This window comes from Macaca mulatta, chromosome 4, assembly GCF_049350105.2.
Source record: "Macaca mulatta isolate MMU2019108-1 chromosome 4, T2T-MMU8v2.0, whole genome shotgun sequence".
Classification (NCBI taxonomy): domain Eukaryota; kingdom Metazoa; phylum Chordata; class Mammalia; order Primates; family Cercopithecidae; genus Macaca; species Macaca mulatta.
Genome location: NC_133409.1, coordinates 160468907 through 160487754, shown reverse-complemented (window position 1 = coordinate 160487754; position 18848 = coordinate 160468907). Strand labels below are relative to the sequence as shown.

The following is an 18848-nucleotide window of genomic DNA, read 5'->3' as shown; positions in this document are numbered from 1 at the left end:
TTTACTTGCTCATCTTTAAAACAGGAGAGGTGACATTCATTGGTAAAACTCCTAGGGAATAGAGGCGCATGATCAGTCACGAGCTTCAGCCTCAGGCACTGCAAAGCATGAAGCAAGAGACAGTATAAAGGGAGATGAGTAAACCAGTGACAGAAATGGTACAGCTGGTGCATCCGGTCATGTGAGGGATATAAAAGAAATGCGGACACCGTTCTCAAATCTGCTCAAAATTGCACACATTTCAATTTATTCCCAGGGCCATGGTCTCAAGTATTCTGAATTTCACTATTCACACAGTCCTTGGTATATTATTTTGTTAGTAAAGCCTTCCTGACTCTTCGAAGAGATAATTGTTTTCTCACAAAGAACAGACTGACATTCAATTGGTATACCTCTCTTCAAACTTTATTCCACATAAAATATCTACACTTTAGATTATCAAGTACATCAAAGTGTTATTTCTATGAAGACACTTTCAGGTTTGTGCCTATATTGGCTGGTTGTTATTTTAGACTATTTTTATTTGGTGCAGTATGATATGTGTAAGGTTCTTGTGTTGGTTCGAACCCCGAGAGCGCGCCAACAGACAACATGAGGCAGTGTGCAGCAACATGCTGTTTTAGCAAACGCCTGGGTGCAAGCAGGCTGAGGCCTAAAATGGCGTCAGCTCCTACTGAGAACAGGGCAAAGGTTTTATAGTCTCCTATAAACAGGAAGTGTCTTAGTCTGACGTAACTGCTACGTTGTACCCGGATGGCCCCTTCTTCGATCTTTAGGGTACCTGTCTTCCGGCCAGGGTAGGTGTCTTCTGCTGGCTTTCTTCTTGCTACTGCTATTTTGCTGGCACACGCTGCTGGCGCAAGTTGCGCCCTGGAACTGGACCTGAGAAGGGAGGAGTTATTCATCTCCTTAAGCTTTCAGGCCCCGGGGAGACTCTTACAGTATGATATTAAGATGGTTATACACTAAGGTGGGATGATGAAATTGATATAAACAAATAGAGTTAAAAGCTACTTTAGAGGCCGGGCGCGGTGGCTCAAGCCTGTAATCCCAGCACTTTGGGAGGCCGAGACGGGTGGATCACGAGGTCAGGAGATCGAGACCAACCTGGTGAACATGGTGAAACCCCGTCTCTACTAAAAAATACAAAAAACTAGCCGGGCGAGGTGGCGGCGCCTATAGTCCCAGCTACTCGGGAGGCTGAGGCAGGAGAATGGCGTGAACCCGGGAGGCGGAGCTTGCAGTGAGCTGAGATCCGGCCACTGCAACTCCAGCCCGGGAGACAGAGCGAGACTCCGTCTCAAAAAAAAAAAAAAAAAAAAAAAAAAAAAAAAAAAAAAAAAAAGCTACTTTAGAAATACTAGTTACACTTTATGTCCCTTCTTTTTTTAATCCAAGATGTAAGTGTTTTTGGAGAAAATAACAGAAGGTAAGATATACATTCTACAGAACAACAAAATATAAGCATTCTCATTCTGTGGGTCCTCATATAGCCTTATATAGAGAACTAAGTAGTTATTCAATACGATTTTGCTAAATTAAAGTTTGATGTTGATACATGCAACAAAATCTGACCCCATGTTTATTTTCAGAGTTCAAATAGGTTTACAGTGTGAGAAGGTTGGATTCAGGTCATTAAAACTGTAGGTGGATATCTCACTAATGTGCTGTATGCCTATTAGTAGAGAAGCTTCTATTGACTGAGCACTTCTATCATGTAAGAGGGTTTTCTGAGCTGCTCAGTGTCTGTCAGTTAACGTCTGGGTGAAGAACTGAGGGCCTCAGGCAAGACCAAGGGCCCTTGATCCAAATGGCCATTAAATACACCTGACCTGGAGGGTATTAACACTGCAGACATCTCAGGAACGCCAAAAAATCTGCGTAATGAAGTTTCTTTATATTTAAAGGTTCAGTTTGTGTTCCTGTTTTTCCCTTGTAGAGTTTTATTCTTGTGCTAGCATATGACCAATAGAAAACAACACGTGACTTACTCCATTAGGATTTATATATATGTAATATAAATTATATGTAAATCGATAGTTCTATGTAAAGAATACATTACCTATAAACCTACAGTTATATATAAAAATACTTATATACATACAAACTTTATGTATATATTTATGTATATAAATATATGTAAATTTTCATATATGAATATATAAATACTTAGATATATACATACAAACTATTGTCTTAAGTTGATCAAAACATCTTTTAAATTTAACGTAGGGAAGCAACATCAAAAGTATAATTTAGCAGAGCTTCTAAACAGAACCTAAAGTCCCAAATGTTCCTCTTGATTTGGTGATTTATGACCTCTGTTACTCTAAATAAGTTATTTTGTTCTCTTGGATATTCAGTTTCTTTATTGGTAAAATGAAAAGCATAGTTTGTTTGTTTTTTTATCATGTGTCAGTACAGTTGTGAAAATTTAAGAAAATATAAAATAGAGGCGTTTGTATTATTGCACAATTTACACTGTTTATATATTGACTATTATAAGTTCAATAAAAACAAATCTCCATTTTATCAACTAGTAATTTTTTCACAGACTTTATTAGCTAATTAAAGTGTATGTCCACTTGGTTATATCTTCCCACATACAATATTCAAAATTTAAGTTACCATCCTGACTTCTTTGAAAATACTCACAAATCTTTTTTATTGAAACATTATATAGACATTATTGCACATGCATATTATTTATATTTATATTATGATTTTATCAGACATTTAATAGAATTTAAATAAACTACAGTGCTTTGGAAAATTTCTGTTTCTTCAGAAAACTGGGGAAACCTCTCTGAGAACGCTGCATTTGTAATAAATTATTGATTTTTCCTTCCCCAAGAAGAGAAATGAATACATAAATAGTTTGAGGAACATCCTTTCCATTGGATAATCTTTACCTTTCTACTGTTCTCTTCCAAGTATTCTAAGTAGTAGGCTCTTAGACACAACTTGACGTCAACAAATGATGTTATTCCATGTGTGAATATGCTCCAGATTCCTCTCTCTAGCTATTACAATGTGATTTTCTCACGTTTTAAGGCAAAGGGACCTTTTGAATGTGTTCAGACACATTTGCCCTATTCAGAGGACAGAAATTGTTGAGCTTGAGGGAAATCTTTATTTTTCCCATTGCCTGCCCAATCCAAAAATGTTCAGCTGCAGATCCTGGCCTCTCCACACTTAATTCACAAGCCCAGAAAGTGCAAATGCTTCTTTAACAAGGGAATGTGACCCTGCTGCTAAACTGAAATACGAGAACATTTCTACTCTTTTTATAATTTTCTTGGTTAGTTTGTATCTATGCCCTCAGTGTCTGTTTTTTTGTGTGTTTGTTTTTGAGATGGAGTCCCACTCTTTTTGCCCAGGCTGGAGTGCAGTGGCACGACCTCGGCTCACTGCAACTTCTGCCTCCCAGGTTCAAGCGATTCTCCTGCCTCAGCCTCCCGAGTAGAGTAGCTGGGATTACAGGTGCCCGCCACCACGCTCAACTAATTTTCATATTTTTAGTAGAGACGGGGTTTCACCATGTTGGCCAGGATGGTCTCAAACTCCTGACCTCAGGTGATCCGGCCCGCCTCAGTCTCCCAAAGTGCTGAGATTACAGGCGTGGGTCACTGCACTTGGCTGGCCCTTGGTGTTTTTATTTCAGATATTTAATAAGACATTTTGGTTACTTATTCTATAGCTAAATAAATCCTCCTTTAATTTGCCCATCACTGTTAACTTAAACAGTTTTTCTTTTCCCCTCAATAAATGATAGCTTTCTTTCATCTTTGGTCATATTTGGTGTTCAAGCCTGTTTTCCATAATATTGATAAAAGTGGGTAAAATGCAGAGATGCTGCAGGTTTAATTTAGTTTGGCTTTAAGAGTAAGAGTAAGGGGCGGAAGAGGGTTCAAAGCTTTTCACTTTACAGTACTGCTTTGTAAAATGGACCTTGCCTGTCATGCAATGTCATAAGGGCATGATTGGCCTGCTTCTGTTTTCCTATAGACATGGCAGGAGAAATGATTGAGAGCTTTTCCAGTATGGCATGGAAACAAAGCAAAGCAATTTCAGTGTGGTCACAAGACTAAGGAGGAGGCAGATGCTGTGCAGGCACCAGTACCACAGCCAAGGGATGAGGAACTTCTCCGTAAGATGCCCCTTTATTGCTCCATAAGCTATTATGGGCTGCATCTCCCCAAACATGGCAGCTCACCACTGTGGAAACCTAAACAGAATGATACTCAGTGTTGAATGGCAAGGCCTCCGGTCATAAATAAGATAAACCAAAAGACATTTGATGGTTATCACAGAAATGGACTTTCCTTACTTGGAATTTTCCTGCCTAAACATCCACAGGGAAAAGCTACATGTTGGGATTTCATAATTCATTTCAAGCATTTTGTTTGCAAATCTCAAAGCCTGATTTTTTTTTCTAAGTTTGTAGGTACTTCAATATTTGTATTTCCATTTCAGATTTTTAAAATTCATTGCTTTAAAGAACTACATCTGAAGAGCAATGTTTAGCTCTTTATTTATTATTGTATTTTATTTATCTAAAGACCAATATGTTGCTTCCTACTGATAACGTCAGATGAATATTGTTATAAAGTTAAATGAGCTTCCTCAGCAGTGAGCTCTGTGGAATACATGCACCTTTCCTTCTAGTGTGACCATTTGAGATGGAACAGACCAGAGGATTTTCCATCCCGTTACTAGAATATGTTTCTGTGACAAAGTTTTAGCAAGTTTTAGTCTGTGATCCATTTCAAGGGAAATTCCCCTGTCTGTTTTTTTTCCAGTTATGTCTTTTAATTTATATTTTCCAGATCTTATTCCATTTGAGTGAAATATGAATAATTGAAGAGATGTGGTATCAAAGCTCATTGAACAAAACTTTTCTGGTAACATGCTTCATCCTATCTAGTTATTTGAATTCATATAAACTTAAAGGAAAAGAACAAAACAAAGCTATAAAGAAAATTGGAAGTTATTCATTGCCATTCGTCATAAACAAGCTTAGAGGCTGGGATATTTGGCATGATGATAATGAAACTGCAGGAAATTGAGCACACTCCAGTGTTGGTGAGGACGGTCCATCCATTCTGCGTACGTCTGCATCTTTGGGACTTAGAGTCTGGCAAGTAGAAGAGGGATTTCATCTTGTTGGAAAATATAAGTTGGAAAATCAACCCACATGAAATTGCAGAAGCTGAGGGGTGAGTGTTCTATAAACTGTCTAATTCTTTCTTTGCTTTTAGCTAGACTGCATTACATGATTCTATGTGTTCATTATTTTTGGACACTTTGTAAAGAGTAGCTAGAATTGTAAAGACACTATTAAGGTGATAATTTAAAAACTATGCTGGCATTCGTATCAATTAAAAACAAACTCAAATTAGGTAGAAGACTTGGCCCAACTTTCTATTTTTTTTGCTGAAATTGGTTATTTAATTTCATTTTTGTTAGTTGAATATGTTTGGGTTTCTCTGTGGTGCATCTAATAAGATTTTGTGTCTACATTTTGAGGTTTTATGGCCTTTCTCCTCTCAGTATTTCAGTGTGTTTGTGGTTGCTGCTCATGTTTAACCTGCTACTCTTAACTTTTAGTCATGGGAATTTTTGAGTTCAGGCATCTGCATCTATTTAAATATCAAAACTCTGGGAAGCTTCTCTGATAACCAAATCACAGTTATCCATGCACTTGCTCTGAACAGCAGTTGAAGTTAGGTGATATTTTATTTAGTGATCCTTATATAGCATTTATTATTTATTAAGCTCAGTTTTTGGTTTTTTACAAGTGTTAGTTTATTTAATCTGCATAACAAAGTCGTTAGAAGGTATTATTTGTATTCATAATTTTCAGATGAGGTAATTTAGGTGCCGAGAAGTTTAAGCACTTGTTCACATTCACACAAGAGCAAGTGTTAGAGTAAGGATTTCAGCTTAACCAGGATAGTTCTGGGGGGTACTGGGTTGACCACTACACCAATGCCTGTTAACCTTGATTTGCTGACCATCATGATAATTATGAAGTCAAAACAAGGAATAAACTTGATAATAATCAAATAGACTTTAATGAGGAAGTAGGTTTAAAACAAATGGTCAGCAAACACTTTTTGGGCATGTAATATACACCAAGCAATATGCCTCCCAGCAGACTGGTGTTGAATGGCAAAGCTAGGTCCTCAGGAAGAGCGGTGGTCCAGGAATGGACCAGGCGGAATTAACCATATTAAATCCTATATTTAAAATTACTCTGTTAGCTGTATTTTGTTGATTAAGCATCAATACAAGAAATATGGATCTAATCTTTCCAAATTATAATTTGGGAGAATTTTATAAGAAGTGCCACTCTCATTTTGATTCTGGCAGCATTAGTAACTGAGGCTTTAGAAATGAATTGAGATTCCAATGCTATAAAATAGCACTCTCAAATGTTTTGGTCTCAGGATTTCTTTACATGCTAGGAAATTTTTGAGAATCACCCCCTCCCCCCAAAAAAGAAAGCTTTTGTTAATGTGGGTCGTATCTCTCAATATTTATATTAGAAATTAAAATAGAAAAATTTAAAACTATTTAATTACTAATTCGCTTTAAAGTGACAGTAATAATCCCATTGCATCTTGACACGAATGGTATATTTTAATAGGAAATAACTATCTTTTTCAAAAAAACAAAAAAATGAGTGACATTTGCTATGGTTTGGATATAATTTGTTTGTCCCCACCAAAACTCATGTTGAAATTTGATCCTCAATGTGCCAGTGTTGGGAAGTGGGGCCTAGTGGGAGGTATTTGGGTTATGGAGGTGGATTCCCCATGAATGGCTCTGTGCTCTTCTGGTGGTAGTGCGTTCTCAGTCTTTTTTTTTTTTAAACACAGGGTCTCACTCTCTCACCCGACCTGGAGCATAGGGGTACAATCATAGCTCACTGCAACCCTGAACTCCTGGGCTCAAAGGATCCTTCCGGTTCATCCTCTTGAGTAGCTCAGATTACAGGCATACACCACCACACCTGGCTGAGTTCTCGATCTTGAAAGATTGAATTAGTTCTCATGGGAATGAATTAGTTCCTGTGATAGTGGGTTTTTATAAAGCCGGGATGCCCTTAGGTTTTCTCCACTTCATACATGTCTACTTTCCCATTGCCCTTCTCCACCATGTTGTGATGTGCCATGAAAGTCCTGTCCAGAAGCCAGGGCCATGCCCTCGAACTCCTTAGCCTGTGGAACCATGAGCTAAATAAACTTCCTTTAAAATAAATTTTTAGATATTCTGCTGTAAGCAACACAAAATGTACTAATACAGCATTGTTTTAAATTTTTACAAATTTCTTTATTGTGTGGCTTAATAGAAAGCTAGATTCTTAGATTTGCTTCTCTAAACATTCTGTTTTAATGTTACACGTTAAAACCCCTCTGAAAAACTCTGTTGTACACTTGTGAGAGAATGAGAGTGAAACAGAGAAATTAGCATCTTGGTTTATTATAAAAATAGTTTGGATCTTCTCGAACCTTTAAAGAGTCTTAGGAAACCCTGTGGTTCTCTGGCCATGCTTTGAGAACCACTGCCACAGGATAAATCCACTGCCAAATTCATCTTTTGTTATGTTATATGTTTTAGCCTGTTTTCATCTACTACTATCTGAATTTGAGCTTCAGCAATTCAATGTTATTGATTATGATTTTCTCTTTTTTTTGAGACAAAGTTTTGCTCTTGTTGCCCAGGCTGGAGTGCAGTGGCACGATCTTGGCTCACTGCCAACCTCTGCCTCCCGGGTTCAAGAGATTCTCCTGCCTCAGCCTCCTCAGTAGCTGGGATTATAGGCACACACCACCACACCTGGCTAATTGTTGCATTTTTGGTAGAGACGGGGTATCACCATGTTGACCAAACTGGTATTGAACTCCTTACTTCAGGCGACCTGCCCACCTTGGCCTCCCAAAGTGCTGAGATTACAGATGTGAGCCACCGCACCTGGTTGATTATGATTTTCAAATACTAGGTGACTCCTTCCTAGCAGTGGTTTATTTTATGTATGTTATATCCATGAATTTTTAAAAATTTAAATGAAAGCACATGACAGTTTCAAGTACTCCAACACTTGAGAAGCTACAATATGGTATATGCAGTACACACAAGGTGATTTGAGCATCAGATAAATTGAGACCAGCAGATAGAAAGAAAGTGTTAGATGTATATGTAACTATATCTAGGCATCTATGTTTGGCTTAATAAAAACACACAATGTTTCTTATGTATTGTCTTGTAATGGAAATTAACTGGTTAATACTTTTCTATTAACCTATCTACCTAGACTCGGTTTGTTTTTGTTTTTTAAATAATCTGCAGAAGTGGGTATATTGATCAAATTCGTAATGACAACACTACTCTTGCACAGTTTTGAAAATAGTGCCTAGGTTGGAATAGCCATTGAAATAGTAGATATTTATATTTTTTGCAATGCTTTTAAATGTGTTAATTATCAATACTCATTTGACTAGTTTACTTTATTGTGGCTGAAATGCATGCTCACAAGTAGTAAGAGGCACTTACTGTTTCTAAGTTCTATTATGGGATATGAAGGTCCTTTAGTTTTCCCAAGGTCTGATAGGCATGGCGGCTTTTAATTTCACATGGGATGCTTACAAATTGCCTTCTATTTACACATAGCTTTTGAAGTAATTAGTTTCCTTTTTAGTGTCCACATCTGTCAAGCGAAGAGCCTTTTTAGTACAAATTGTGATTTAAAGAGAATAAATGTTTCAGAAGAGTAGTGAAAAATGTTCAAATTGACATTTTGAAGGAAAACACAACAAACAAAAGAAATTAATTTTATTTCAAGAAAAGAGAAAAAGTTTTTTTCCCATAACGTAGTAAACATTTTGACAAAAAAAATAGCAAGTATGAGTACATGCATGTGTGTGCGTGTGTGTGTGCATGTGTGCCCCTTTCGAGAGAAGCTGACACTAAAATGATGCTTCAGATGCCAGAGTGAAGAGGTTTCTAGTTGAAACATTTAATTATTACCCAAATAGGGTAGAGAAACAAAGTCTAACTTCTTTCCTGTATTTGGAAGTGCTTGGTGTGGATAAGAAGTCTGAGTGGCAGCTGCAGCTGCCAAGCAACCTAACACAATGGGAGTATTCTGCTTCTCAGTTACAGAAGGGGACTTTAAGGCCTTCTCCCACATTTGGAGGCGAGGAGTCCTCTTCTTCTTTGGCATCTTCCATTAGCAGTTTTAAGAGAGTTTGTAACCCATTTTCAAAAGTATGTTCCTAAAGATGGTGAATATTGAAGAATGACTTAAAATGTGTATACGTATACATTAACACAGAGCAAACTATAACAAAGTAGGGTCAATAAATGCATTTTAATTAGATTTTTTCTTTTTTTCTTCTTTTTTTTGATCAGGTGCATTTTTTCCTGTTTTTTTTTTTTTGTTGTTGTTGTTGTTTTTGTTGTTTTTGTTTGTTTGTTTGTTATTACTTTTGCTTTTGCTTTTGAGACACGGTCTCATTCTCTCACCCAGGCTGGAGTGCAGTGTCATGATCTCGGCTCACTGCAGCCTGGACCTCCCGGGCTCAACTGATCCTCCCAACTCAGGCTCCTGAGTAGCTGGGACTGCAGATACATGCCACCACACCTGGATAATTTTTTGTATTTTTGGTAGAGATGAGGTTTCACTATGTTGCCCAGGGTGGTCTCAAACTCCCAAGCTCAAATGGTCCACCTGCCTCGGCCTCCTAAAATGCTGGAATTATAGGCATGAGGCACCATGTCTGGCCTATTTCCTGTGTTTAGACATGGATCTGAAGCTTCTGTAGTCTGAAGTTTTTCTCTGAAATTAGCAGTAGGTTTGAGCTTGTAGAAATAAATCCCTTACCAGACAATTGCTAAAATGCAATATTTATTAATTAAGTCAAATTGTGCTCCAAAGTAGACGTTAACTATTCTCTGTTGATGAGTTGGAACACAATGTGAGCTTGAGTCATTCATTCTGGCCAATGAATAGCAATCAATTATGGAAACCAAATCAATCACACAGCAGACCACACCAATGGTTAGGATGGTCAGAATGAAGAAAGAGGCAATGATGCGGTTGATTTCATATGTATAAACATAGTCAAAAGTAATAAGGAACTCTACCATGCATTGGGATACAATACATAGATCCCGATGCGGAGTATAGTTTGTAAAAATAGTGTTTCTACTTGAGTTTTGGAGTTAGATTTTTACACAAACATTCTAACCTGACAAGGAATCATATCTGAAAGCTGATATAAAAAGGAGTCCCTAAACTAATGAGAACTGTCAAAGTGAAGCAAATACATACTTTTGCTTATTTTGAAACTTTATTATGAACTAATGATTTTTTTTTTTTTTTTTAATTGAGGCAGAGTTTCACTCTTGTTGCGCAGGCTGGAGTGCAATGGTGAGATCTCGGCTCACTGCAACCTTCGCCTCCTGGGTTCAAACGATTCTCCTGCCTCAGCCTCTGGAGTAGCTGGCATTACAGGCATGTGCCACCATGCCCGGCTAATTTTGTGTTTTTAGTAGAGACGGGGTTTCTCCATGTTGGTGAGGCTGGTCTCAAACTCTCGACCTCAGGTGATCCACCCACCTTGGCCTCCCAAAGTGCTGGGATTACAGGCGTGAGCCACTGCACTCAGCCAGTAATGATGTTTTGTAATGTAACATCTGAGTTGGGCATACATATAAAATTATAAAATACTTTTATTAATCAAAGAATACATTTATATATCATTGCTTTCCACTCTAACCAAAACTGTAACAATGCCCCAGAAGTCTCCAAAGAGGAGCACAGTGGAGTGATTCTTGAGGAGGTAAAATCAAATCATTTATTATTCAGAAGGGTGGCAGATTTACCAATATGGAAGTTTCTGTCCCAAAATGTACATTCTTTTGTAGCACTTGTTCTAATATTTAAATTTTTCTATTGCTTATAGTAAGTTAACTGTTGTCACCTAAGATTTGAAGAACTCACCTTCAGATATTTTGGTTTCTCCAAGTAAAATTATGCCATGATACAGAACATTAGGTTTTCTCTTACATTCTTATGATTTTGAATTTATTTTAGGTTTCACTGATGGAAAAATGGAGAAGATTTGATGAAACAGCAAGTCCTTAAGAGTGGGAGCCAGAAGTTTAAGTTGTAACAGGTTTCAGATGTGATTCAGAACTTAGAGGATAACAAACTGCAGAAAAATTCTTTGGAAGATAATGATTAGAGAAAAATTCTGGGTCAAAGGCAGCTATTGTGGTGCATATTTATTCAGACTTCAAATTTGAAAAGAAATCATTGTTTCACAGACCAAAAGGTAAGCCACTGGTATCTGTCATCAGCAAACAGGAAAAATGAAGAAGTACATTTCTTCTATAGGTTGCAACACACAGTACAAATATATCATTAGAGTACCTAAAATGCAAGATGAATCGGTTCTGTGAATTGAAACTTTGATTTTGTTCTTGAGCCAGTAGAGTTTACAGAGTTCTATGAGGAAGGACGTCTGTAAAATATCTTACAATATGTTGTCTCCTATTTTGAGAGAAAGGGAAAGTATCTTTGCACTGTGAATATACCCTTTGTGTTATTAACTGTGAGGACATGACAAGGCTAAACAATTGCTTCTTTCTTCTGTCAAAGTTTCGTTTGCTTTGGTTAGTGCCATTGCTGGAGAGAATTAAACAAGTTTCCACGTTTTAGGCTTCTTGACATTTTTTGATGTTCCACGTAACTGCAACGGAATAACTCGATGAAACAAATCAAGGCAGCTGTGCTCTGATCCTTAGTTGCCTTCCAAGGATAAGATGACACATTTGATAAACACATTTCCTTTAACGCCAAGTTCTCCAGGTCAGGCAGGCATATCATATAGATGAAACTGATCTGAGCCTTCATCCTGAGGGAGAAGAGAGTTGGAGATGAAGGTAAACCAGGATCCCGGTTTTAACCCTGCAACACACCAGTCTCCTGAACTTGAGTATTTGTAAGTACTGCATCTGAGATTGGCTTTGCCCATGACTTTCCAAACATTGATATTGGATGGGACCTGACTCTTAAATAATCCCAAGTCAGAGAAAAACAATTTTGTGGAATAGTTGCACAGAGCATTTGCTCACTTAATTCTGTTGCCCAGGAGCCCAAGTGGTGGAGGGAGGAGAATGTGGATTCTGGAATTAGGAAGACTTGGATTCAGTGTCACCTTCTACCATTTAACAACTGCTGAGGTTAGTTTCCTATACTCTTTGAGTCCCAGACCCTTATCTCTAAAATTGAGAATAATAATATCTACCTCATAGGATTATTAAGAATGCTAATTGAGATTAAATATGTAAAGTACATGGCACAAAATGCTCAATAAATATTAGTACTATTTAATTTAGCCTAAGGGTCTTGCTAGGATTTTAGAGATGCTTCCCTGCCTCTTACTGGCTCTATTGTTTGCATAATTATCTCTTTATTTTTCCTTTTCTCTAAAATTTTATTAATATTTCAGTAAATCTTTCTTATATTGAGAACAATTTCTTATATAAAGTGGAACATATTGGGGGGAACTTTTCAGTAGCCATCTCATAGGCTAAAGAAACAAAAAAGATAGATGTTTTACATGTTTTTATTCTGTTGATGAGCCCCTGAGAAGATTGTTCCAGGTTCTGACACAGTCTCATCCAGGACCAAGATGGTTTTCTTCACTTTCCAACCCAGTGATCTTTTAGTTTTAATGTAAGTAAATCTAAGCATTGAAGTACAGCATTTCCAACATAATCGTTTTTGTACATTTAATATTTTAGCTCATGCAGAAAGGGGAGTTTCTGGAAAACCATGCCTAAAGTGACCATCTATGATAATCCTTGGAGAGTGTAACAAGAAAAATTGTGTTGAACATTTATGTAAAGCTTCTGGAAGGAGACAGGAAAGACATCCTTAACCAACTCAGTAGAACTTTCACTTTTAAGGAACTGCAGTGCAGGTGATTAATTAGTAAAAATGGGCCCTGATACAAAGTCAGCTTAGGGTCCACTGGATACTGCAACAAAGGACTTTTATTGTTTCTTCTTGAGTAGGGAAACAGATTTCCCTAATCAAAGACCAGATTCTTTCTTAGCAGTAAGGGAAAGAAAGTAGGTAATACTTTTTGTTTGTTTTTCCCTTCAGAAATGGAGAAAGCTCACCGAAGAAGAGAAAGGACATGCTTCACTCAGGTAGGCAATATTGCTTCTTTAACCCCAGATGCAGCTATAGGGACTTCCAAGTATATTAAGGGAAGAAGCCATTTGAGAATGGAGTTTATACTGCAAATACCCACGTCTTCCTACATACTCCGGACACTAGATTTGGGTTTGAATCGATTCTGTGGCTTTCTTTTACAAATTTCACTCCAGCTTAACATTGTCTCAACATTGTCCTCTCCCACTACCAGTAATTTCCACTTTAGTGGAAATTATTTGACTCCTCTTAAGAATAGCTGAGCCTGAAATTGGGTGACACCACCCCATAGTGTCATAGAACTGAGATCCCGTGACACCTACCAACCTATAGGTGTGCATCAGCTGCTGCAGCTTGTTACCTAATTGCTGCCTCTGGTCAATTAACAAAAATAACCTTCTTTCATGAAGCAACTTGTTGGCAAAGATTTGCTTACTTAGTAAGTCTTTCCACGTCTGGAATTATAACGGAGAGGCCAAAACAGAATTAATATTAAGATTGTCATCACTAAGTTCTCAGGGTTAAGTACGTACACCCCTTTTAAGTTATCTTTAAAATAATTTAAGTCAAATCCTCCCTTAAAAATCATGGTTTGAATTAAATTTCATGTCTCCCAGTCTGCAATCCATGATGAACAAGCTGAACGATAACTTTAAACAACAGAGAAATCCTTGGAATCAACATTTAATTAAAAGGACCATTAGATGGTGCCTCATTGGAAACACAGAACATGCTTAAATGAATTTTTCAATATGTAGATAAATGTTTTACCATTAGGGTCTCTTAAAGGAAGTAAAAATTGGCAACTCATTAAGAGTGTACATAGGTACTATAAACAGACAACAAAGTGCCCCTGGCATGTTTCATGGTTTAGACATCAAAAGAAAAAGTCATAAAATCTACTTGCAGTAAAACAAAGTCCATTTTTCCCCCAACAAGGCTGGTATCTATTAGCTACCTCATATGTGGAGAAAGAAAAGTTACCAGTCCTTTAATCAGATATATCTGAAATGTTTTAGGAATAAATATGAAATAGCAAAGAGTGTATGTATTTGATGTTTTCTATTTTTTACACCATACTAATGAGAATGACCTTGGTAGTTTAAAACATTCATCCTCTCTGTTTCTAATAATACCTACAATCAGTTGTGTGTATTAAAAGCTTTGTTAATAATCTAAAGTGGTAGGCGACCTCAGCTATTTAGTTCTGTGGTTTAAAGCGTGACCAAAATTGTGTTTTTGTTTTCCCCATTTTATAGCCAAAAAGTATAATGTTAAAAATACTGACAAAAATGAGTTATTGCTATAAATACGTGAATCGAATGGGAATTTTCTGGACTTTGTGATTACAAACATTGCACACAGAAAAAGCCAATGCATCACACCAGAATGTCATTGGGGTAGGGTACTGAGCCAAAGAAAAAAGGCAAAGAGCCCACTTTGGTACACCTGGAGTAGATTACACACATAGGGTTGATCTTTCCCTCGTAGCCAAAAAGCTCTGGTAATATGCTCTCCACAGTACATGATAGAGCAGGGTAAAGCTGGAAATTAATCACCTAGTGTTACCAAGGCAGTTCATTACATGCAATTGACAGCCTCCTCTCTGTATTTTTAAATGGCTAAGAATCAAGTAGTTGCACATCAAAATGTGATTTTTTCTTGCTTCCTGGCACAGGACCCGTATCTGTCATCATTTCATGTCCTCAAAGGCCTGAGAGAAGCTGCCATCCTTGGGCAACAAAGGATGTCATGCAAAGCAGCTCAGAACTTGAGTTGTTTCAACAGATGCTGTTTTATGTTTTGCCAAAGAATGGCCCCTTTTATTTCTGTCATGAATGCAGTCTTTCTTTCAGTTTCTAAATGTTTTCCAGTATTAACCCTAATCCTTATCTATCATTCTTTTAGGATGATGGGCTGTCCCTTTTCCTTTGGAACCAGCATAACCTTCACCATGTCAATATGGATTGCAAAGAAATGGAAACTTGGTGCTGTTCACCTTACAGCTCCTGATGATTTCTTACAGTGGGGGAAAGGGAGATTGGACTTCAAGGTCAGAGTAGCTGAACCAAGTTATTCCAATGTAAGAAAAAATGCTAACATTGAAAGGAACAATTTTACCCTGTAAAAATCCTCTGCCTAGGGTACTAGAAAAATCAGAAAAGGGAGCTGGTGGAGGAAAGAACTAGAATAAACAAAGCAAGCTCAGAACAATTCATTCCTATGTTTGTTTATTGAAACAGAACCAGGAAGGACCGACGAAGGTCTGAATTAATGTAATTTATAAGAAGAAAGGCTCCCCTCCAAGGCAATGAAATGATCTCTTTCCAAATATGTAACCAGGAGTGGCTCCCCATAAACCCAGGGCATGTCAGGGCAAAGATGGTATTCCAGATCTTTACAGCCTCCCCAGTTTTTGCCTCAGAGAGAGTTCCTAATTAACCATTTAGGGATTCAGAATTGTTAATCAAAGTTGCTCTGATGAAATTTTGAGGGTTGTTCTATTTCTTGTCACAAGTTGAATTGTTTAAAAGTACTGCCTCAGAGATCTGATTTTCCGCATTATGCCAGCATTTTCTTACCTTAGGGCAGGCAAAGGGCTAGTCAGACTTTAAAATTGGAACTTCTTCCATTTTTTTCCCTCAGAGCATTTGAAGTTTGTTTGTTTGGTCTGTTTGTTTTGTGTCTGTTACAGTTCTTTATTTTGCTTTTCAAGTGCAAAGTTACTGTGCTGGTGATGATAGAAGGGATACATAAAGGAAGGAAAAAACTTGCTCAAGGAAGTTCACAGAGTGGATACTCTATATCCAATAATAACAGTGAGGAAAGAAAGAATGCAGTTGAAGATATGAGGGGCAAAGTAATACAGAGATTTTCACAGATTTAGAAGATTGCTGCCCAGATCCTTCTGTTTCTCTCTTTTTGTTCCTAGTGAGAGTTATTAAAATAGCTAACATCTACATGCCCATTCTGCACAGAAAGGGATATATGAAGAAAGCAAGAAACCACTAGCCTATGTGTAGGGTGATATGCCTTACAGCCATGCTCAGTTACTATTTTTGGTCATGGGCCTAGAAATAACCATCTGGGCAATCAGACTTTTGCATTGACATGCAATGTTGGCTAAATCCACAGGCAGCTGGCTGAGTAGTATTTAAACTCAGTGCTGAGATAGGAGTAGGCCCTGACAGGCAGTAGTTAGGGGACACTCATCTATTCTACCCATGTCAACAGTAATGATACTGTAATTCTTTCCAAAATGTGGTCCTTTTTGCTATGTTTTGACAAGCTGGCTGTTATTCTAACTTTCTGTATTATTGGAAACACATAGGCTAGACATTGATACACATATATGCATATGCATGTGTTTATGTGGCTGTATATAGTTATGGAAGAATCCATGAGAGTCAGTCTTCCATATTTATTAAGTATGTACACTATGCAAAGCACTTTATTGTGTGATATAGAAAAATATGGAAAAATTGTAAGCATACTAAGTCCAGGAGAGGTTGATTCACCTATGTTCCAGAACCTCACTTTGTGTTTCTATTAAGTGACTTATTGGGATCAGGCAGTATCCAATATCATTTCTAGGTCTTTAATTCTATGAGTCCATCATTTTGGATAAAAATTAAATATACAGTTAAAAACACATGGACTGGATTAGTGGTTACAAGCATAAGCTTTGTTGTCAGATTCACTTAAAATATAAGTGCAGCTTCTGCCACTTAAAAGTTCTATCACCCTGTGGCATTTATTAAATTGGGCTCTAGTATCTCCAACTATAAAATAGGAAATTGTAATTGTGATCAATCTCATAAGGTTGTTTTATAGATTGAATGTGATAAAGCATGTAAAGCATTTTTCAGAAATCGTGGTAAAGGACAATTATTATAAAAATGTTAGTGCTTTTATGCTATCATAATGGTAGTTATGGAAGCATTGAAAACTGGGAAAAGTAAGTCAGCAGAACTCAATAAACTTGATTCCTTTGCACTGCCTTTTTTGTTGGAAAACTGTTGACTGGATAGATTTTTTTCCTCTCCTGGGGGAAAAGTGAAGTTGTGAATTTCTTTATACAGTTCAGAAGTAAATAAGATGATCTCATGTATAAATCACTGAATTTATATTAGTTCTAATAATTCCCACAAATACATCCAGGCTTTACGTGAGGCAAACACGTGCATTTATTGAAACAGTTCATTAGCAGTGAAGATATATGTGTATATGTGTATAAACACATAAAATCATTTTAGCATTTGTATGTTCATAGGAAAGAGCCAGAAACTATGGATAGATTAGAAGTCAGAAAATGCAGGTTTAAGCAAAGCTCTGATACTAACTTGCAGTGTCATTGTGGATAAGTTATTAATCTTTCTAATCTCAATTTGCTTCTTTGTGCAACTAGGGCTTTACCTATTAAATGGTCTCAGCTCTAACACTGCCCTGAAATCTCATGACTTTTTTGTCAACAATAGCTCCATGAATGATAACCTAGAATAACTAGAATGAACTTCATTCTTGTATAGTTCAATGTTTCTCAAATTAGAATGGGAAATCTAAGAGTCCAGACAATCTCAGCTCAATCAGCAATCTGAAGACCTCCTGACCAAAAGTTGTCCTGTTCATATGACCCTGTTCTCTCTACCCCCGCAGGCAAAAATCCACTAGACGTTCATTGGGAACCAGCTATTTGTCAAGCACTGCGCTTGATGGTAAAAATTTAAGATGGAAAATACATTTTCTAATGAGGAAGACATGTAATATTTATATTGTTTTAAATACTAGGCAAGCACACAGAAAAACTGCTAAATATTTCTAGTAAGGTCTGATAAATTGACACACAGGCTTCTTTGGAGATACATCTTAAAAGATTTCAAAGAATTGATCTGGTGGATAAAGTAATGAGGAGACAGAGGAAGTTCTCATGCAAAGAAAAAACACAACATTTGTAAAGCTACAAAGGTGTGAGAAATCTTGATATGGTCAGAGAATAGAAATTACTGTGGATGTGAAATAAAGAGCATTGGTTAAGAGCCCAGATACCAAAGTCAGATGGTCTAGGTTCAAATACCAGCTCCATCACTTAGGTGTAAATGCTGGGCTAATTATTTGACCTCTCTGCTTTAGTTTCTTCATTTGCAATATGAGAATGATAAGGTATTGTAAGGATATACTTTTGAAACATACGAAGTCAATATGAGCTTTTTTTCTGAGTATCAAGTAGAGGGGGTGAGTGAGACAATAGAGTGAGGAGACCCTGAAGAGGTAGATTGTAATCTGATGACAGCCAGAGGCTGTCTTATGCCTTGTCAAAAAAGGTCTCCTAGATGTGCCGATGGGGATTTATGCTGGCGAGTCCAGTGGCCATATTAATGGCATTGTGGCAGGGAAAATTGGAAGAGTCTTTTCATAACAAAATAAGAGTGGAGGAATAGTCCAATATTTTGCCTTAGGTAACCAGATGAATTGCAACCATTAACATCTGAGGCAACATCTGAAGAGGAAGTGCAAGTTATTGAGAAATATTATAAATTCAGTTTCATTGCGTTTAGTGTCTGTGGGACATCACCTGGAGGTATTCAGTGAATGTTTGGATATAGAGCAATGTCTC

General features: G+C 37.3%; 2 long non-coding RNA genes across 3 annotated transcripts in view; one reads left to right on the top strand and one right to left on the bottom strand.

Moving 5' to 3' along the window:
• Positions 1 to 385: 385 nt before the first annotated feature.
• Positions 386 to 18848, bottom strand: part of LOC144340750 (uncharacterized) — an 81358-nt gene continuing 62895 nt past the window's right edge. Inside the window, exon 3 of the long non-coding RNA XR_013417044.1 lies at positions 386 to 882. This is a non-coding gene — a long non-coding RNA (uncharacterized LOC144340750). The remainder of the gene's footprint in view (positions 883 to 18848) is intronic.
• LOC106997843 (uncharacterized) lies at positions 4706 to 17676 on the top strand. Of its 2 annotated transcripts, XR_013417041.1 has the most exons (6): positions 4706 to 5219; positions 11105 to 12014; positions 12165 to 12255; positions 12658 to 12751; positions 13184 to 13230; positions 15143 to 17676. It is a non-coding gene; the product is annotated as an uncharacterized LOC106997843 (long non-coding RNA). The 2 variants fall into 2 exon arrangements; XR_013417042.1 differs by lacking the exons at positions 12165 to 12255; positions 12658 to 12751.